The sequence below is a fragment of the Protopterus annectens genome, chromosome 4.part0 (genome assembly GCF_019279795.1).
Source record: "Protopterus annectens isolate FY-2018-M chromosome 4.part0, PAN1.0, whole genome shotgun sequence".
Lineage (NCBI taxonomy): Eukaryota > Metazoa > Chordata > Ceratodontiformes > Protopteridae > Protopterus > Protopterus annectens.
Window position 1 is genome coordinate 1,622,853,986 of NC_056733.1, and position 21,098 is coordinate 1,622,875,083.

The following is a 21,098-nucleotide window of genomic DNA, read 5'->3' on the forward strand; positions in this document are numbered from 1 at the left end:
GGTATCTATACTAAGCTGACGTATGTACCTCCTGCACACGTTTGTGCTTCCACCCATTCGATGAGTGCCTACGATTTAATAGTGAGAATGATGCTTAATATTTTGCTCCTGATGAGAGCAATATTGTATATTTTAGCTGCTAACATCTCTGCAGGCTCAGCTGCTCCCCATACTGAAGAAAAAATATGTTCTAATGGAAAATATTTGTTTCACAGCTGAATTGATTTTTTTGATGATTCAGTTCTTCTTTCAGTTTTTTCCCAGTTAGGGGTCATCACAGCAGATCACCTGTCTGCTCATGATTGGCAGTGGAGATTTTTATGGTGTCAAGTTGCCAGCCCAGCACCCAACCTTCCACAGAAGGCACACACTCACACCTAGGGCCAATTTAGTGTGTCCAATCCACCTACAGCATGTCTTTGGGAGGAAACTGGAGCACCTGGAGGAAACCCACACGACCACAGGGAAGACATGCAGACTCCATACAGAAGAAACCCCAGCTGAGGATTGAACTGGAGAACCTCTTGCTGTGAGGCAGCAATGCTAACCGCTGCACCACCATGGCCACCCCATATGAAGACTTAAATTTAGAAGACAGTTATAGGCAAGTTGACTCCTATTTGAAATCTTTGTATAATTGATGTTGTATAACATAAAGTGGCTGAGGTATTAAATTGTACAGTGGAATATGAAAAGTAACCCTGATATTTTCTTAAACCTCTGTCAGTAGTTGCATGATGATAATGCATCTGCTTACAGAGGTCACCAGATATTACCTTCAAAGAAATATGAATCCTTTGGAGCCTGAAAAAAAAAATTCAGAACTATATAACAAATGATCTTGCATAAATGCTGTTAAGTTGTCTAAATCCACAGTTCACAGTACAAACTTGAATAGCCACTCAAGATTATCACAGTATCTAAAATAACGTTTTCCAGTACCTTGGTGGTTTATTATTGGGCAGGAGTGACTATGCTGCTTGCAAGCAGTCTACTTTTGGTTAAGGTGACTAATCAAATCTATTATTACTCACTGCTAGAAAACTAATAATGACACATTCAATAGCTTTCAACTTCATTGCTCAAGAATCAGATACAAAGCAAAAAATATTAGGAAAATAGTGGAGGAAGGCATAACATCACTGACAATTTCTACATATTGCTGTAATTCCCTTTGAAAAGAGTTAATAGAAAGTACAGTTTTGTACCTACCATAAATGTAGATGTTCGAGTGTTCACACTGCTGCAGTCATTACACTTGGGTTATCCTGCCGTCAGGCAGTCCCGCAGTCGGCCAGAGTTCCAAAGTCGTGGTCCGGCGTTGGTTGCTGTCGCTTCTTCCCTAACGTCAGTGCACCAGGGGTATATAAGATGCATCCGACACCATTTTCTTCAGTTTTTCTTGCCCCAGATGTCAGGTGCCCCCAAGTAGGTAGGCAATACATATCGATAATAAAAAATATACATATAAAATAAAAACAATACCTTCAGTTACAAGCAAATACACCACAAAGGTTTTATAGGATAGAAAGGTATAGATAAGTCCAGGTAGTTCAGAGGGGATGGAGGGAGGGTAACCTGGACTGCAGCAGTGTGAACACTTGAACATCTACATTTATGGTAGGTACAAAACTGTACTATGTTCATCGTGTTACACTGCTGCAGTCATTACACTTGGGTAGAATCCCAAAGCTGAGGTTGGGTGGCTGGTCTATAAGGAGTTAGGATTGGCTATGAGGCCCTGCAGAACTGCAGTGGCAAATCCTGCTCTGGAGTTAGAGTAAAGAGGCAGGTGGCAATGCTTGGTAAAGGTGTGCACTGAACTCCAAGTTGCAGCCTCCAAAATTTCCTTGGTAGGTACTCCTCTGAGAAAGTCTGCTGAAGTGGCTGTTGCCCTGGTGGAATGTGGCTTAATGTTATTAGGGACTGATTTTCCATGCTGTGTGTAGCAGTAACGAATACAGTGTCCTATCCATTTGGATATAGTCTGCTTTGAGATAGCCTTGCTCTGTGACCCTGCAGCATATGCTACAAACAGTTGCTCAGTTTTCTTGAAAGCTTTTGTTTTGTCCAAGTAGAAGCATAGCTGCTTGTGTATGTCCAAAGAGTGCAGAAGTTTCTCCCCTTTATTCTGGGGGTTTGGATAAAAAGTTGGCAAATGGATGGTTTGGTTAAGAGCCACACTAGATACCACCTTTGGCATAAAGGTAGGGTTTGTCCTTAAAGAAATCCTGTCCTGATGAAAAATTTTGAAAGGTTCCACTGCCATTAATGCCTGTAGCTCTGAGACTCTTCATGCTGAAGTTACTGCCAGGAGCAGAGCTGTTTTCCATGATAAAAATTTTAAATCGGCTGTATTGGCTGGCTCAAAAGGTGGCAGGGTCAGTTTTTCCAAAACAAAATTGTGGTCCCAAGTTGGTGTTGGTGCTCTCCGGGGCGGTCTTATGTTTTTAGCCCCTCTGAGGTACTGCTTTAGCAAGGGATGAGAGAATAAAGGAGGATCCGTGTTGTAATGTGCTGAAATGGCAGAGGCGTGAATTTTAATTGATGAGAAGGATAGGCCTTTGTCCAGCATCTCAGTTAAGTATTGTAAAATCTGAGGAATGTTTGGGACAAGAGGGTCAAGGCTTTGAGCCTGGTTCCAGGCGCAGAATCTCTTCCATTTTTCTGAGTAAGCTTTCCTGGTGCTAGGCCTCCTGGCCTCCAAAATGACATCCATAACAGCTTTAGAGAGAGGTGTTGCCTGTTTGACTAATGAATCTGCCATGCAGCCAGGTTTAGGGTTTTGAGCTGACCGTGCAGGATCTGATTGTTTTGCTGAGTCAGAAGGTGTGGAATTTGAGCAAAATCCATGGTGGAGCTTGAGCTAAGTTCTTTAAGATTGTGTACCAGTGCTGGCGTGGCCAGTCTGGAGCAATCAGGATCATCTGTGGCTTTTCTTGTCTGGCTTTTAGGAGTACCTTTGAAAGGAGAGGCAGTGGTGGGATGGCATAAACCTTTAGGCTTTTCCAGCTGAACGAGAGAGCATCCACTTTCCATGCTTGTGTGTGGTAAGTCCTTGTGCAGAATTTTTGTAGTTGGCAATTCAGTGGGGAGTCAAAAAGATCTATGTCTGGGCATCCCCATTTTTGCGTTACCATACTGAAAATTTGTGGATTCAATTTCCATTCGTGAGCGTCCATGATATTTCTGCTTAGATCGTCTGCCAGAGTATTTTTCTTTCCTGGCAGGAATTGTGCTTGCAGATGAACTTGATACGTTAGAGCTGTGTTCCACAAGGTCATGGCTTCTCTGCATAAGGGATAAGAATGAGTGCCCCTTGCTTGTTTAGGTACCACATTACTGTGGTGTTGTCTGTTTTTAATAATAATTGTCCTGGATGCCGAAGATCCTTGAAAGCTGTTAGGGCATTTTGAACAGCCAACATCTCTTTTTGATTGATGTGAAGATGCATCTGTGGTCCACTTGCCCTGAATGCATTTTCCTGCCATGTGTGCTCCCCAGGCGTACTCCAAAGCATCTGTTGTTAGAGTCTGCCTGGCTGTGGTAGGGTAAAAGGCTGACCCTTGTTTAGGTGACATGCCTGTGCCCACCATCGAAACTCCTGTTGTAGGCAGGGAATCATTGGTATTACTGCTTCTAAACTGTGAGAGTGTTGCATCCAAACACTTTTTAGGTACCATTGTAATTTCCTCATATGCAGTCTGGCATATGGTATTAGTAGTATGCAGGATGCCATGAATCCCAGGGCCTGCAGAATTTTTCTTGCAGGGAGATGGGACTTTTTTGCCAGTAATTGAAAATATTGAGTTAATTGAATTTGTTTGTCTGGTGTGAGATAAGCCATCTGGGCCGTTGTATTTAAGCTGGCACCCAGGAATATAATCTGTTGTGAGAGCACTAGTTTTGACTTATTTTTGTTTACTGTGTGCCCTAGAGAAATTAGCAACATTTTTACAAATGCCAGATGCTGTAGAAGAATGTCCTTTGTCTCTGCTTGAATGAGGCAGTTGTCCAAGTATGGATATATTTGAATTCCTTTTTGTCTGCAAAATGCAATTACTGGTGCCAGGCACTTTGTAAAGACCCTGGGCACAGTAGATAAGCCAAAGGGCAGTGCAGAGAATTGGTAGTGCATTGTACCAGCTTTGAATCTGAGGTATCTTCTGCAATTTTGTCTGATAGGGACATGCAGGTATGCCTCTTTGAGGTCCAGAGTAACAAGCCAAGCCTTCTTGCCCAGCATGGGTAGAAGCTGCTGTAATGTCAACATTTTGAATTTCGGAATATCCAGGTAAGTATTTAGAATTGAAAGGTCTAGTATGGGCCTCCAGGCCTTGTCCTTTCTGGGGACCAGGAAGAGTCTTGAGTAAAATCCTTGTCCTTGTTCCTGTTGTGGTACTTTTTGAATAGCTCTCATGTCCATGAGGGATGAAATTTGTTTTTGTGCCTCTGCCCATTGATTCTCTGGCAGGTCTGGCATTCCTTTTAGCCTTGGTAAAGTATGAAAGTGGAACCTGTAACCTTGAGACACAACATTCAGAACCCATTTGTCTTGGGTGATTGCTTGCCAGTTTTGAGAAAAAAGTGCTAGTTTTCCCCCTAAGGGGGCTGCCAAAAGGGAAGTGCTTGGCGTATGAAGGGGGAAGTCATTGTGACTGTTTCCTGTAAGGTTGAGACTTGTCCTCACCTCCTTTTGGGGTTGAGGTGCCCCACTGTCATTGTCTGTTAGAGCCTTGGGGTTGAGATCTGCCTTTTGGGCATCTGTATCTGCCTCTCTGTGGCCTGTCTGACACTGGAAAGGACCAATTCTTTGTTGGCCAATTTCTGCTAAATCGAGGTGGCTGTACCTGTAAGAAATCCTTGACTGTTTGCATAGATTTAGCTTTATCCTCCATTTTCTTTAACACCTCTTCTGCCTTAACACCAAACAAGGTATCATGCTGTAAAGGAGCATCCAATAATTTTGCCTTAACATTATCAGGTAAACTCTGTTCTTTTAACCAAGCATGTCTTCGAATCACAGAACCTGTAACTGTGGCTCTACAAGAAGCCTCTAAAGAATCAAAACCACATTGCAGAGTATGTTTTCCCACCTGTTCAACTGCATGCAATAAATCCTGCATTTCTTTGCAGTCAGGAGCTTCTAAGCTTGCAAGCATTTTCTGTTTTAACTGAGCCATTAAATATTGTTGGTACTTAAGCATGTGAAACTGGCAATTTAAAGCCCTTACTGCTGAAGTTGCAGAAGTGTAAACCTTCTTCCCCCATCTATCCAAAGCTCTGGAATCTCTGTCAGGGGGTACTGGATTTTTTGCAATGGAAGCCTTAACCCCTTTTGGACCCTGGGAAATAGTTTCTGAATCAGCAGAAGGCTTTTTATAAAGAAACTTGTGAGAGTCAGGGACTCTATAATACCTATCTGGCTTGGCTCGTGCAGGGGGCAAAGAATCAGGAGATAAGCTGGATTCAGAGAACACATCATCCACAATATCTAGCACAGGTGGAATAGCCAGGGGTCTGTGCTGAGGCAATAAAAGGAAATCCCTGAGCCTTTTCTTGGATTCTGAATAATCCTGACTTTCCCATTGGAAATGCTCCCTCATGGTATGTAAAGTTTCCCCAAAAGAATAATCCTCAGGAGGAGAGGCTGAAGGGATAGATTCCTCAGCATGAGAGTCCTCATAGGGGAGTAGAGAGTATCCCTGGTCTGAAGAGGAATCAGAGGAAATGGAAACCTGATCAGTGGAATCATAGTCTGTATCCTGCCTAGGCCTTTTCTCAGGAGGGGGATGGGAACCCCTGATTAGAGTAATGAGGTCTTCGGCCATTTTAAGCATCTGTTTCTTAGGCATGGAGGACTGTCCAGGAGAATGCTGTACTTGCTTCTTTGTCTTTAATGGTACTTTTGTCTTGGCTGTTGATTTAATGGTAAGTTGTGAAGGTCTGAAAACACCCTCAGAAGCCGATGCTTGCTCAGCGGCTCTGGACCCATCTGAGGGATTAGTTTCCGTAGGCCCAGTAACTTGAGTTTCCAGAGGCCTAGTTGTCTCCACGTGGGAGTCGGAGGCAGTCTGTGGCTCTGAGGTAGCGGGTGTCAGGGGCTGCGAAAGTGCCTCACTGAGAACCGGCGAACCGGCGACTGGCCTGGAAGAGGTTTTGTCGTCGGTTTTGGACCTCGGATGCCTGTCTTTATCCTTGTCTTTGCGTTTTTTTGGAATTGTGGTCGTCGGTTGATGCGACGGCATAGTATAATTGAACCTTTGGCCAAAGTAGTGCAAAGCAAAATCAAAACATCTTTTTATAGTGCGTTTGTTAAATCTAGCACAAAACCGACAACTAGTGACGTCGTGATCAGGGCCTAGGTATGGAATACAGTAACAGTGGAAGTCCTTATGAGGTATTTGCTTCCCACAAGAAATACAATTATTAACTTTTTCTGACATCGGTCTGAGGCAAGAAAAAAGTTTCCCCAATGGGGTACTTAACTTTATTGAAGACTTTGGATCTGAAATTCGACTTCGAAAATCTCAGGAGTCGGCCGACCGGCACTTGCGAACTGCTTCTGCTTCGGGCACCGCATGGCAAGAAAGTCTGATGAAAATGGCATCGGATGCGTCTTATATACCCCTGGCACACTGACGTCAGGGAAGAAGCGACAGCAACCGATGCCGGACCAAGACTTTGGAACTCTGGCCGACTGTGGGACCGCCTGACGGCAGGATAACCCAAGTGTAATGACTGCAGCATTGTAACATGATGAACCTCAGCAAGATTTGCATCAACATGCATTTTATTAAAACTAAGGAATTCTAATTACTGGCGTCACTAATTTACTTTAATCCTCAGTGATGTATCAGAAAATCAAAAATTAAGGTATGAACATTCCCATCCTTCTTTGAAAAACTGGAAATATTTTACGGCATAAACGGATGCTTTCTGGGAAGCTGGTGATGACTCAGAAGATGCCTGCACATCACTCCTGATCACAGAGCCTTATAAGGCTCACAATTTGCAGTGATTAGAGGAAGTGTTACATAATTAATACTACACTGACATGTACTTATCATGAAACATATATGTAGTGTAGAGTAATTGCACACAAAGTAGTGAACCCCATATGGCTGCTACATTGTAATACGGCTGTCTGTCTGTCTATCTATCTATCTGTCTGTCTAATAAGATCTTATTAGCTCAACAGACAGCACAGTTGACTTTGGCGGTGGAGGATCAGAAGACTGGTTTCTATTTCTACATCTGGTAATTTAATTAATTTGGGGATGGGTGGTGGTAAAATGGTTAAGGTGTTAACCTCACAAACACAAGGTACAAGGTTTGATTCACACCTTTGGAAAGGCAATTGGCTAGACCTAAAATGACCCACAAGAACAGCTAGCATATATCTTTTCATTTATTTATTACCATGTTTCACCCCCCCCCCCCACCAGGCTGGCTGGGAATACATCACATCACTGAGGATCTTGTTCATCTTTACCAAGTTCCTGCATCATTTGATAATAGATCGGATTACTGTATTCTAATTATACAGTTTAAGTGAGTACCTACTGAGAGGGGCACAGATTTTGAAGGAGTTAGATTTTGCTACTTGGCCTTGAAATCTGGATAAAATGATCTGTATGAAGAATGTTTTATTTGCTAGTTATCTCAATCTGTTTTAGGCATATGCATTTTCAAGATGTGCAGTTATGGTTTGCCAGTGACCATTAAACAGCTGGCTAGAGGTGCCCTTTGAAGCTGATCTTTCCAAAGTAAGTCCCACAACTGCAGTGACATCAGTAAGACTCAGCTCAGAGTTCTTTCTGTGGAAGCTAGGTATTTGCCAGTACTGTTTCTCCTTAAACTGGGAACCAGTAGCATGATGTATCTGGAGCATCCATCAAGAGATTAATCACATATCATTACATACCCACCCAACCTGACATTATAGCCAGGCTCAAGTCTTTGATTTTCAGTTTTGATAGCTCAGTGCATCCATCAAGAGATTAATCACATATCATTACATATCCACCCAACCTGACATTATAGCCAGGCTCAAGTCTTTGATTTTTAGTTTTGATAGCTCAGTGCATCCATCAAGAGTTTAATCAGATATCATTACACACCCACCCAACCTGACATTATAGCCAGGCTCAAGTCTTTGATTTTTAGTTTTGATAGCTCAGTGCATCCATCAAGAGATTAATCACATATCATTACACACCCACCCAACCTGAAATTATAGCCAGGCTCAAGTCTTTGATTTTCAGTTTTGATAGCTCAGTCTCACTGTTAATTTAGGTAATTTGTAAAAGAAAAGGACATACAACATCTGTATTACTGGGCACACTAAAACGTAGCATGTTGTATCAGACAGAAATTTCCAGATGTAGCCGCGGTGGTGCAGCGGTAGCATTGTTGTCTCACAGCAAGACGTTCTCCTGTTCGATTCTCGGCTGAAGTGCCTTCTGTGTGGAGTCCGCATGTCCTCCCCATGGTGGAGTAGCGTTTGAAAGACATGCGTGAATGGGTGTGCCTTCGCTGATGGTTGGGCGTCAGGCTGGCAACTCAGCACCATAAAAAATCGACTGCCAATCATTAGCAGACCGGAGTTCCGCTGTGACGACCCCTAACCTGGAAAAGCTGAAAAGACAAACAACAACCATAGACTGCTGGAATAGACCACTCCTTGTTGATGTAGACATGTGATCTTGGATACTGCATGCTAAATACTACAGTTCACAATGGCTATTGTTTTGGCTGGTCCACTGTGAATCTAAACCAACTGCAGCGCACAAGCTGTAAGACTAATGTTGTTGGACAGTAGACCAGTTTCTTTCTGCATTAATTAAATAACTGTCTACAGTAAAACAAACATGGCTCTGACATACTGTGAACCTCAATCTATAATCCACTATTTTTACTGGTGTGAGTTAATGTCCCATTGAAAAATGGTCCATTAATTGATTTTCTGTGTGAGGTATACCCATAGAGTGAAATTATAAGCAATAAAATAAATCTAAACTTATTTTTTACAGTTAGTAACGTGTCTTTATATATTGTTTTAATGACCAACAACATTTCATTAGAAAGATGGCATGCTCTATCCTAAGCATATGCCAGCTGGTATGCTTCAAAGTTCACTCTCCAAACCGTATTATTTACCATCTCTGTAAACAAAATGCCCACTCTGAATGATGTTACACAAGTCATTCAGTGTGTCAATGACCCACATTAATTGCCTTTGCTTCCAATATCCTTTCAGTTATTAACTTGCTACAACATGGTTTTGATAACATTCACAGATAGCAAGCCCTTATTGTAGAGAATCCAGAGTTTTGCTATTCACTTCAGTAATTCGCAGTCTATTGACTTGCTTACTTTTGATATGCTAACTAGAGGTAGATGTAATGTTAAACTGCTTAGGTCCACAAAACTTGTTAGTGTCAGTCACTATTGGCAATCAAGTGAAATTTTACCTTCACATTCAAGAAGTGGTACTCAGGGATCTTCCAAAAGCTTGGACACCTCTATAGGGGCAAAACACTTTCTCTGAACATATAAGAGCTTCTGCTGTTCACCCCTGTCTTATGTATACCTCTTTCCTTTTCAACAACTTGAAATTTGGACTGTAGCCAAAATCAACAAAGTATAGAACAAAGAAGTAAAATCTGAAGTATATCATTCTTTAGAACCATCACTGGATCTCTCTTTGTGTAAGCCGAAGACTCACTTAGATGGTAGTTATACAATTTTCACACTACATACAATAAATTCTATTCTTTATTATCCACACTTATACCTGTCTCTCAAAAGTAAACTCAGTAGAGTCATACTTGTAATTTAAGGCTGCAGTGTAGGAATCTACTTGCTGTTCCTTAGACATGATCTTCCCTGTGGATCATCCTCTTTCCTTCAGAACTGGGTACTCCTGCAAATTCAAAAATCTCTGACAAAAATCTGTTTAAGAAAGAGTGAAAGAATTGCTAACAAGTGACTATCTAGTTCTTATTCTTGTTAATGTCTACATGAAAAAAAATTCCACTGAAGAAAACATTCTCATATTCTAATCCTTCTCTCACCAAAACCAATACAATCTTATTTTCTCCTTCAATCCTTCTGTATCTTACTCGTGCATTTGTCTGGTTCGATCAGCTCTCTAACTTTTACTCTATCATCATAATAACTTCCTCACCTTTGCCTACATCTGTCTTCCCTCTTCTCCAATCTACACTGCTTTTTAACTCCTTAATTTATCCATCCTTTCCTTGCCTCCAATTTATTTCTCCTTCCATATGTGCTTTTGTGGATATTTACATACATCAACTCCTTTTTAAAGAGTGAAAGCCTTCTTATAATTGTTATAACCCTTAATCATTTTGCACATCTCTGTAGCTGAATTCTATGGTTTACCTCTCTGACCCATTTGCTAAGTGTACTATAATATATATTTGCTTGCTCTTCTACCCTGCTTTATACTCTCATTCTACTTATCTTCTACATTAAATATCAAAGCCTTGGTAAAACTTTTGCAAGGTTTCCAACAAATGGAGGAGGTGTAACCATTTACTGTTATATTGTACCCCTCTACATATTCGTTATCTCAAAATTGGTAATGCTAAAGGAAGTCACCTTTTGAAGACATGTGCCAGTGAAATAATTAAAATTTTACCACCTCCATAGCATACATCTTCTGCATTACCTGACCCTAAATAGGCATGTTCAATAGAAAACTAAGGAAATAATTTGCTTGCTCAGAATAGGATTGAGCTTTTATGGCTTAGACCAGACTCCGGCCACATTGACTTACATTATACTTTAATTTTTAAATGGGACTTAGCAATTACAGCAGCTGATCTCATCCCAATAATCACTAATAAATGGGGCACAATTTGTCCCCTATATTTCAATGTAAAGAATAGGAAAAGGAAGGTCACAGAGAATTCCTATAGCCTATCAAAGCCATGGAAAAATCTTCAGATGACAATTTTCAGATATAAACAAGGCTTGATTCCTCTCATGGTGACTATCCCACCATCTGACCTCAGGTTACCCAACATCTGTCCTAATTAGCATCCTATGTCTCCTTACCACGCTGATGCTGCATTTCTAAAACTCCAGGAAAGTCCCCCTCAGTACCTGTTTCATCTTTGTTGTTTCCAATCCAGAAGTTCCACTCTTTACACCACCCCACTGTCCCACATCTCCCTAAAAACTTACAAATCATTTCACACAGCATTCCCTCACATCTAAAGACATTGCCTGTTTCTTCCTGACAACAGTTAAAACTTTCAACCGCACCTTCATTAAAACCTCTGTTCTCTCTTATTTTGTCTATAGTTCATCCCCTACTTGATTATTTTCCTTCAACCCCCCCCCCCCAAAAAATAAAATAACTGGAGCTTGTTTAAATTCCTTTTACCATCAGAGCGCGGCTGGAAAAATTCCCAGCACATATGACAGTCCTCAGTCCTCCCCATTATATCACAAGCTAGAAGCAGAATCTTTCCATCCCCACTTATTTGGTTTCTTAGGTATCAGCTATCACCTGCGTCAAACTGTTAACATTTGACCGCCTACAGGCCTATCTTTTCTTACCACCCTTATAAATATCGTGTTCTTTTCCCACGTCACATCCGCCTAATCCATCCAACCTGAAATTGTTCTCTCGGTAATGATGAATTTGAAAAATAAGCTGTACAACTTGTAGAAAACCTGTAACATTTGTTTCCTGCAAAACACACAGTAGTGTTACACATTTGTCAGGCTATATAAAAAAAATCATGCAGTTTTTCTTTTAAATATGCAAACATTTTGGAAGCAAACATTATTTCAAGCAACCATATACACATAGCAAAAGCTTTATTATTTTTTTTTTTAAGGGCTGCAATTTCCAGTCAAAGGTTTTGTTGCCATAAATGACTAGACATCCCTACACAGCAAAGCGCAACCAGGATGCTTAGATTTGCTAAAGGAAATTGGAAAGACTAAATGGTTTGATGACTGCAGAGGGACAGCTTGCCGTTAGAAACATTGCTAACTGAATACCTGACAGTGTTGATTTGTTCCAAGATTTCCATCTGGGCATTACACCCTGACCAGCCAAATGCTCCAGATTGTGCGGAACACTCCGCATTTGTGGTTGATTAAGCCCACTGTTCCGCTGTTCCGAATTGTGAAGCCATTGCTCTGCTTTGGGACTTTTCTGCTTAATTCGAACACTAATATAATATAATATAATATAATATAATATAATATAATATAATATAATATAATATAATATAATATAATATAATATAATATAATATAATTCAGAACCGTTACTGGTGCACTCTTGCTTTAACTTACTTGTTTTAATCACTTTGACATGAGGCAGCCTGGCTTAAATGACGTGAACAGCGCTACTGTGTCACCTGGGTAGCGGCATCGCATTGGTAGGTGTAGGGGTGGCTTCCATGCATGAGCCTGACTACAATATACATATAATGCCATTCTAGAATTGTGTCAGATGCATGGCTGTGCGTAAATTTGGCATTGGAGAAGTGTGTTAGCTAAAAGTAAAGAAGTAGTAGTATTTGGAAAAGGTTTTATCGGTATTCTTTTATTTCTGACACTTTCATTATCGTAGTCATTCCGTATTTATTGATGAGAATTTAATTTTTGCAGCAAAATACATGCAGTTGCTGCTCAAGAGGGTGTCAGTGGTTTTGATTGTATTGGTCACAGCGCCTGGCAGTAGACAGCACTGGACCTTGCTAATTATTGGGGTGGGGGGTGTCTGTTTTCAATATATGCATAACTGGCTGAACACTCCATTCCCCCTATGGTGTTACTGCAGTTTTGGGAAGCCTAACGGTGGTATTGGTCCTTCTAAGTTAGAGGAGACTGTAGTTGGTGCTTTCCTCTGAGGTCTGAGGATACTACACATGCATACATGTATCTACCAGGTTGTGGTGATCCAGTGGTAGTAACCATTTTAAGAGGCCTAACAAAGGTACTTGAATATCTGTAACAACTTTATGCTGCCTTTTGCATCACTGAATATTCACGGACATTATAACTTTGTAAATAACACAAGCATTTCTCATTGCCACATTCAGGCTTGCATAGCACTGGTAGTATTTTATTGCTGTGTTATGGCAGAGTGCCATATTAGGAATTATAAATGCAGTTGAGAACAGAACAGTTGCTGAGTAAAGCACTGCTTCTGTTACAAAACCCTTCCACCATCACAGTGTGTTTCTAATAGGAACACTAATTTATGTATTGCCATGACACTTGTGAAAAGTACTGCATAATTAATAAAAATAAAAAAAAAGCAAGCTGTCAAAAGCAAGAGTTTTGCTGTCTTCTACAGGTTGTATCTGACCAGCCAAGTGCTCTGAATTGTGTGTGTGTGTGTGTGTGTGTGTGTGTGTGTGTGTGTGTGTGTGTGTGTGTGTGTGTGTGTGTGTGTGTGTGTGTGTGTGAGTGTGTGTGTGTGTGTGTGTGTGTGTGTGTGTGTGTATATATATATATATATATATATATATATATATATATATATATATATATATATATATATACACACACACACACACAAATATATATATATATATATATATATATATATATATATATATATATATGTATTTATTGGTTGAAAGGCCAGGGCCATGGTTGAGGTACACTTTTCGCGCAGGGCGAAAATATGGTGTTCCACATTTTGACTGTTTGTCGCACATTGCAATGGTCTGTGTTCCACATTGGCCTCTTAGCAGGTTGAGACCTATGATTACACTCGCAATGTAACATTTTTAAGTTTAGCTGGCAATTGTTAGGAAAGACAGTCTTAGCATGTTCATAAGTGCTGGAGGCTTTACAAACTAGAAAGAGTAACTAGGCTGACTAGATACTAAGCTCATGTCTGTGAGCTTTTTGCAGTTGATAAACTGCTTTAAAATGTTACTGTTAGATTATGGTACAGTGGTACAAATTTCTGAAACAGTTTTTATCAAAATGTCATCTTCTTAAAAATATTTCATATTTGTTTAAGTGCATAGTTGGTGGTATAATTTTTATAGTGCATTGCCTACTTTTATTTATTTACAGTAAAAAAAATCACAATTTAATTTCAAATACTTGAAGCTGGTTATTTATGTATATAATGGTAATTATCAAATAATGGTAATTATCAAACATTGGTGAATTATTAACTTCTGGCATACAGCTTTTAGACTGAGAGATTACTTTGCTACAACTACCAGTGTCTTATCTAATGTGATACACCTGTGTCTTATTAAGAGTGTTTACTAAATGTATAACTGTAAAGTACAGTTTTGTACCTACCATAAATGTAGATGTTCGAGTGTTCACCCTGCTGCAGTCATCACACTTGGGTTATCCTGCTGTCAGGCGGTCCTGCAGTCGGCCAGAGTTCCAAAGTCTTGGTCCGGCGTCGGTTGCTGTCACTTCTTCCCTGACATCAGTGCGCCAGGGGTATATAAGAGGCATCCGACGCCATTTTCTTCAGTTTTTCTTGCACCAGATGTCAGGTGCCCCCAATAGGTAGGCAATACATATTGCTATATAAAAATATATACATGCAGAAATAAAACAATACCTTCAGTCACAAGCAAAAACACCACAGAGGTTGTATAGGATAGAAAGGTATGGATAAGTCCAGCTACTTCAGAGGGGATGGAGGAAGGGTAACCTGGACTGCAGCAGGGTGAACACTCGAACACTTACATTTATGGTAGGTACAAAACTGTACTATGTTCATCATATTACCCTGCTGCAGTCATCACACTTGGGTTGAATCCCAAAGCTAAGGATGGGTGGTGGAGTTAAACAGGGTTAGAAGAAGCTAGTAGGCCCTGCAAAACTGCAGTGGCAAAGCCAGCTCTAGTCTTAGAATATAGAGGTAAGTGATAGTGTTTGGTGAAGGTGTGCACTGAACTCCAAGTTGCAGCTTCCAGAATATCTTTGGTTGCCACCTCCCTGAGAAAGGCTGCTGATGTAGCTGTAGCCCTGGTGGAGTGGGGCCTAATGCTAGCAGGTACTGGTTTCCCATGATGCGTGTAGCAGAAACGTATGCAATGTCCTATCCATTTTGAAATGGTCTGTTTTGAGATATCTTTTCCTTGTGATCCTGCAGCATAGGCTACAAAGAGCTGGTCAGAGTTTCTGAAAGCCTTAGTTTTATCCAAGTAGTAGCGTAATTGTCTGTGAATGTCCAAAGAGTGCAGGAGTCTTTCTCCTTTGTTCTGGGGATTTGGGAAAAAGGTGGGCAAATGAATGGTTTGGTTAAGGGCCACACTGGATACCACCTTTGGCATAAAGGAAGGGTTAGTTCATAGAGAGACTCTGTCTTGATGAAAAATGAGGAAAGGCTCTACTGCCATTAGTGCCTGTAGCTCTGAGACTCTTCTAGCTGAAGTTATTGCTAGCAGCAAGGCAGTTTTCCATGAAAAAAACTTTAAATCAGCTGAGAAAGCTGGTTCAAAGGGCGGTAGTGTAAGCTTTTCTAGAACAAAGTAGAGATCCCAAGTAGGTGTTGGTGCTCTCCTGGGCGGTCTTATGTTCTTAGCCCCTCTAAGGTACTGTCTCAGGAGTGGATGTGAAAATAAAGGAGGATCCGTGTTGTAATGAGCTGAAATTGCTGAGGCGTGGATCTTAATCGATGAAAAGGAAAGTCCATTGTGCAACATCTCAGTTAAATATTGTAGAATCTGAGGAATGCTTGGATCAAGGGGATTTTGGCCTTTAGCCTGGTTCCAGGCGCAAAATCTTTTCCATTTGTCTGAATAGGTTTTCCTGGTGCTGGGTCCCCTGGCCTCCAGAATGACATCCATTACAGCTTTGGATAGAGGTGTCGGTTGATTGTTTAGGTAATTTGCCATGCAGCCAGGTTTAAAGTCTTGAGCTGGCTGTGTAGAATTTGATTGTCTCGCTGGGTGAGCAGGTGAGGAATTTGTGGTAAAATCCATGGTGGGCCATGGGCCATGTTCTTTAGAACTGGATACCAGTGCTGGCATGGCAAGTCTGGTGCAATGAGTATCATGTGTGGCCTCTCTAATCTGACTTTCAGCAGCACCTTTGCTAGAAGAGGCAGTGGAGAAAAGGCATACACTGTTAATGTTTTCCAACTGAATGAGAGGGCGTCCACTTTCCAAGCTTGTGGGTGGAATGTCCTTGTGCAAAATTTTTGAAGTTGGTAGTTTTGGGGGTTGGCAAATAGATTTATGTCTGGGCATCCCAATTTTTGAGTTATCATTGCAAATACTTGTGGATCCAGTTTTCACTCGTGGGGATTTATGATGTTTCTGCTTAGGTCATCTGTCAATGTGTTTTTCTTTTCTGGCAGGAATTGTGCTTGTAGTTGAACTTGGTAAGACAGTGCTGTGTTCCACAAGGTCATAGCTTGCCTGCATAGAGGGTAGGAATGTGTGCCCCCTTGCTTGTTGATGTACCACATTACTGTGGTATTATCCGTCTTTATCATTAGTTGTCCTGTGTGTAAGAGGTCCTTGAAAGCTGTTAGGGCATTCTGTACTGCTAACATTTCCTTTTGATTGATATGCAGATGCCTTTGATCTGTAGTCCAGTTGCCCTGAATGCACTGTCCTGCCATGTGTGCTCCCCAGGCATAGTTTGAAGCATCTGTTGTTATAGTTTGCCTGGCTGTGGGTAAGGTGAAAGGCTGACCCTTGTTGAGGTGACATGCCTGTGCCCACCATAGAAACTCTTGTTGAAGGCAGGGAATGAGTGGTATCATTGTTTCCAAGTTGTGGTTGTGCTGAGTCCATACGCTTTTCAGGTACCATTGTAATTTCCTCATATGCAGTTTTGCAAATGGTATTAGTAGTATGCAAGATGCCATGAATCCCAAGGCCTGCAGAATTTTTCTTGCAGGTAGTTGGGTCTTTGTTGCCATTATTTTGAAGTATTGAGTCAGCTGTTGTTGCTTGTCTGGCATGAGATAAGCCATCTGGGCCGTTGTATTCAAGCTGGCACCCAGGAATATTATGTTTTGTGAGGGCACTAGTTTTGATTTCTTTTCGTTTACTGTGTACCCTAGGCAACTTAGAAGGTGTTTGACAAATGCCAGATGTGTTAAAAGAATGTCCTTGCTTTCTGCTTGAATAAGACAGTCGTCCAGGTATGGGTATATTTGAATTTCTCTTTGTCTGCAGTATGCAATTACTGGTGCCAGGCATTTTGTGAAGACCCTGTATGCAGTAGATAAGCCAAAGGGCAGTGCAGAGAATTGATAATGGGTTGAACCTGCAATGAAGCGGAGGTATCTTCTGCAATTTTGTCTGATAGGGACATGCAGGTACGCCTCCTTGAGATCCAACGTTACTAGCCAAGCCTTCTTGCCCAGCATGGGAAGAAGCTGCTGTAGTGTTAGCATCTTGAATTTTGGTACTTGCAGATAGGTGTTCAGAATTGAAAGATCCAGAATGGGTCTCCATGCTTTGTCCTGTCTGGGGACTAGAAAGCGTCTTGAGTAAAATCATTGTCCTTGCTCCTGTGTAGGTACCTGTTGAATGGCTCTCATGTCCATGAGAGCTGTAATTTGTTTTTGTGCCTCTGCCCATTGATTTGGTGGCAGGTTTGGCATTCCTTTCTTCCTTGGCAAGGTATGAAGGTGGAATCTGTATCCTTGTGAGACAATGTTTAGGACCCATTTGTCTTTTGTGATGATGTGCCTGTTGTCTGCAAAAAGTGCTAATTTTCCTCCCAAGGGAGCTGCCAAGAGAGATTTGCTTGGTAGTTGGAGGGTTGAGTCATTGTGTTCGTCTTCTGCTAGCTTGGGGCCTGTCTTCGCCTCCTTTCTGGGTTGCGGCACCCCATTGGAGAGGTTTGTAAGGGCCTTGTGACTGACCTCTGCCCCTTGGGCATCTGTATTTGCCCCTCTGTGGTCTGTCAGAAGCTGGAAAGGACCAGTTTTTTGTTGGCCAATTTCTGTTGAAACGAGGGGGTTGAATCTGTAAAAAATCCTTGACCATCTGCATAGACTTTGCCTTATCCTCCATTTTCTTTAAAACCTCTTCTGCTTTGACACCAAATAAGACATCCTGCTGTAAAGGTGCATCCAATAATTTTGCTTTAACATGATCAGGTAGCGTTTGTTCTTTTAACCAAGCATGTCTACGTATGACAGACCCAGTAACAGCTGCTCTACAGGAAGCTTCCAATGAATCAAATTCACATTGTAAAGTATGTTTGCCCACCTGTTCAGCTGCATGCAACAGATCCTGCATTTCCTTGAATTCAGACTGTTTAGAATGTGTGCTCAGTTTTTGTTTTAATTGAGACATTAGGAATTGCTGATATTTCAGCATGTGAAACTGACAATTTAATGCTCTCATAGCCAGAGTAGCGGAGTGTATATCTTCTTTCCTCATCTATCTAGGGCTCTGGAATCCCTTTCAGAGGGTACAGGATTTTTAGCCATAGAGGCTTTAGCCCCTTTGGGACCCTAGGAAATTGTTTCTAGGTTGGCCAGAGGGCTTTTATAAAGGAATTTGTGTGAGTCAGGTACTCTGTAGTATCTGTCTGGTTTGGCTGGAGCAGGAGGTAGGGAGTCTGGATTTAGACTAGACTCTTAAGTAAACATCATCCACAATATCTAAAACTGGAGGGATAGTAAGTGGTCTGTGCTGGGGTAGTAAAAGGAACTCTCGGAACCTTTTCTTAGAATCAGAGTAGTCCTGGCCTTCCCAGTGGAAATGTTCCCTCATGGTATTTAAAGTTTCCCCATAGGAGTAGTCTTCAGGGGGAGATGCTGAGGGAATAGAGCCTTCAGCATCAGAGTCTTCATAAGGGGGAAAAGCATAACCCTGTTCCTCAGAAGAATCTGAGGAAATAGAAACCTGGTCAGAGGAAGCATAATCCTCCTCTTGTCTTGGCCTTTTATCTGGAGGGGGATGGGAACCCTGATTAGGGTAATCAAATCTTCAGCCATCTTAAGCATCTGTTTCTTAGGCATGGGGCCTTGAGCTGGAGACTGATGTACAGTCTTTTTTGGTTTTAATGGAGTTTTAAGTTTAGCATAAGATTTAATGGTGAGTGTAGTCGGTCTGAAGACACCTTCTGTAACCGAAGGCATTTCTACTGCACTAGGATCACCTTCTGCTCCAGTGTCGGAAGGGCCTAAAGAAGACGGCTGCGACGGCATAGTACACTCCGCTTGAGAATCCAAAGCTGTCTGGGGTTCCAATTCCGCGGTCGTCAGGGGCTGCGTAGGTGCCTCACTGAAAACCGGAGAACCGGCGACAGGCCCAGCAGAGGCCTCGGAGTCTGGCATGGTTCTAGGCTGCCTGTCCTTATCCTTGCATTTTTTATGCATGCCAGTCGTCAGCTGCTCCGACGGCATGATATAATTAAATTTTCTACCAAAGTAATGTCGTGCGAAGTCAAAAACGGCATTTGATATTTCATTTATTAAACCTAGCCCAAAAGCGACAACCTGTGATGTCGTGGTCTGGGCCTAGACAAGGAATACAATAAGAATGGAAGTCCTTATAAGGTATTTGCTTCCCACAAGAAATGCAATTGTTAACTTTTTCTGACATCGGACTGAGGCAAAAAGGTTCAACGGGTACTTAGCTTTATTGAAGACTTTGGACTGAAATTCGATTCGAAAATCTCAGGTGTCGGCCGACTGGCACTTGCGAACTGCTTCTGCTTCAGGAACCGCGCGGAAAGAAAGACTGAAGACAATGGTGTCAGATGCCTCTTATATACCCCTGGCACACTGACTTCAGGGAAGAAGTGACAGCAACCGACGCCGGACCAAGACTTTGGAACTCTGGCCGACTGCGGGACCGCCTGATGGCAGGATAACCCAAGTGTGATGACTGCAGCAGGGTAACACGATGAACATCTGGCTCACCTTCCACCCTGTGCTGGTCCCACAAGCTTGTGCTCTGACCCTCAGCTATTCATGTGTTGAAGTGAAGAGCCAGAAAAAAGAAAAAGGACTTCTGCTTACCGCATAAACCCGAGTGGCATTCACTTGAATCTGCCATATCAGTTCAGTACAGTCCAAATGCCATTGCCAGTCCCTGCCTCAGTATAACAGATACCTTTTCTAAGATATAAAATAAAACCTTACTTAAAGACCCACATAGATTAATATGCTTAGTTAAAGCAGGCATTTTAACATTTCACTTGATATCCCCTACACGCTTAAGGATTCTTTTATTAAAGCTCCTTTCTGTCTTCCCCACATAAAACAATCACATGCTAAACATGGATACAGGGAGTAAATATGGCATATTTGACTTAATGCCACACAATTCCCTGGCTAAAATGAAGCTTTATCAATCTGTAGTGTGTTAAGATTGACAGCATCAAAACGTTAAAAAGTAGTTGTGATACAGACACTGAAAATTAGTTAATTATGTTTATTGTTATATGTTTCCACTATTTTTGAACTTTATATATATATGTGTGCGTTTGTGTGCGTGTGTGTGTGTGTGTATATATATATATATATATATATATATATATATATATATATATAAAATATACATACATATATATTTATATATATATATATATATATATATATATATATATATATATATATATATATAGTTCTCCTTCCTCCTTCAGAAGGTCGAACGGCTGAAATCTCGAAATTTCAGAAGCTCGACCTTCTGAATGGGGATCGGCATACAGTGCAGAACAGGAGATTTCCCTTTCTGCGCAGTAGTGTGATCTCGGAATTGGAATAAATAAGTAGCGGGGGGTGTGGGGGTGCAGGGGGGCTTGCCCCCTGCAGAAACATTGTTTTGTGTTTTTTTTTTCCCCTTTCAGAAGGTCGAGCTTCTGAAATTCGAGCATACGGCTTTGACCATATGCATTTCGAGATTTCAGCCGTTCGACCTTCTGAAGGGGAACCATATATATACATATATACACACAGTATAATGCATATTTTTTCAATGTACATTGAGAATGAGCACATATATTAGTTGATTTGTGGTTAGCAAAATGATTTGTTCACAGTTTTAGTCATGTGACTGTGCATTTACTTTTTAAATGGGTGTTACGTCCAATGTAATTTTAGACTATGAAGGATTAGTCTAGATAAAATCACTTTA

At 41.3% G+C, this 21,098-nt stretch overlaps 1 protein-coding gene across 1 annotated transcript in view; it reads right to left on the minus strand.

Moving 5' to 3' along the window:
* FAT2 (FAT atypical cadherin 2) overlaps positions 1-21,098 on the minus strand; it is a 1,015,713-nt gene that overhangs the window by 202,541 nt on the left and 792,074 nt on the right. The window lies entirely within an intron of this gene.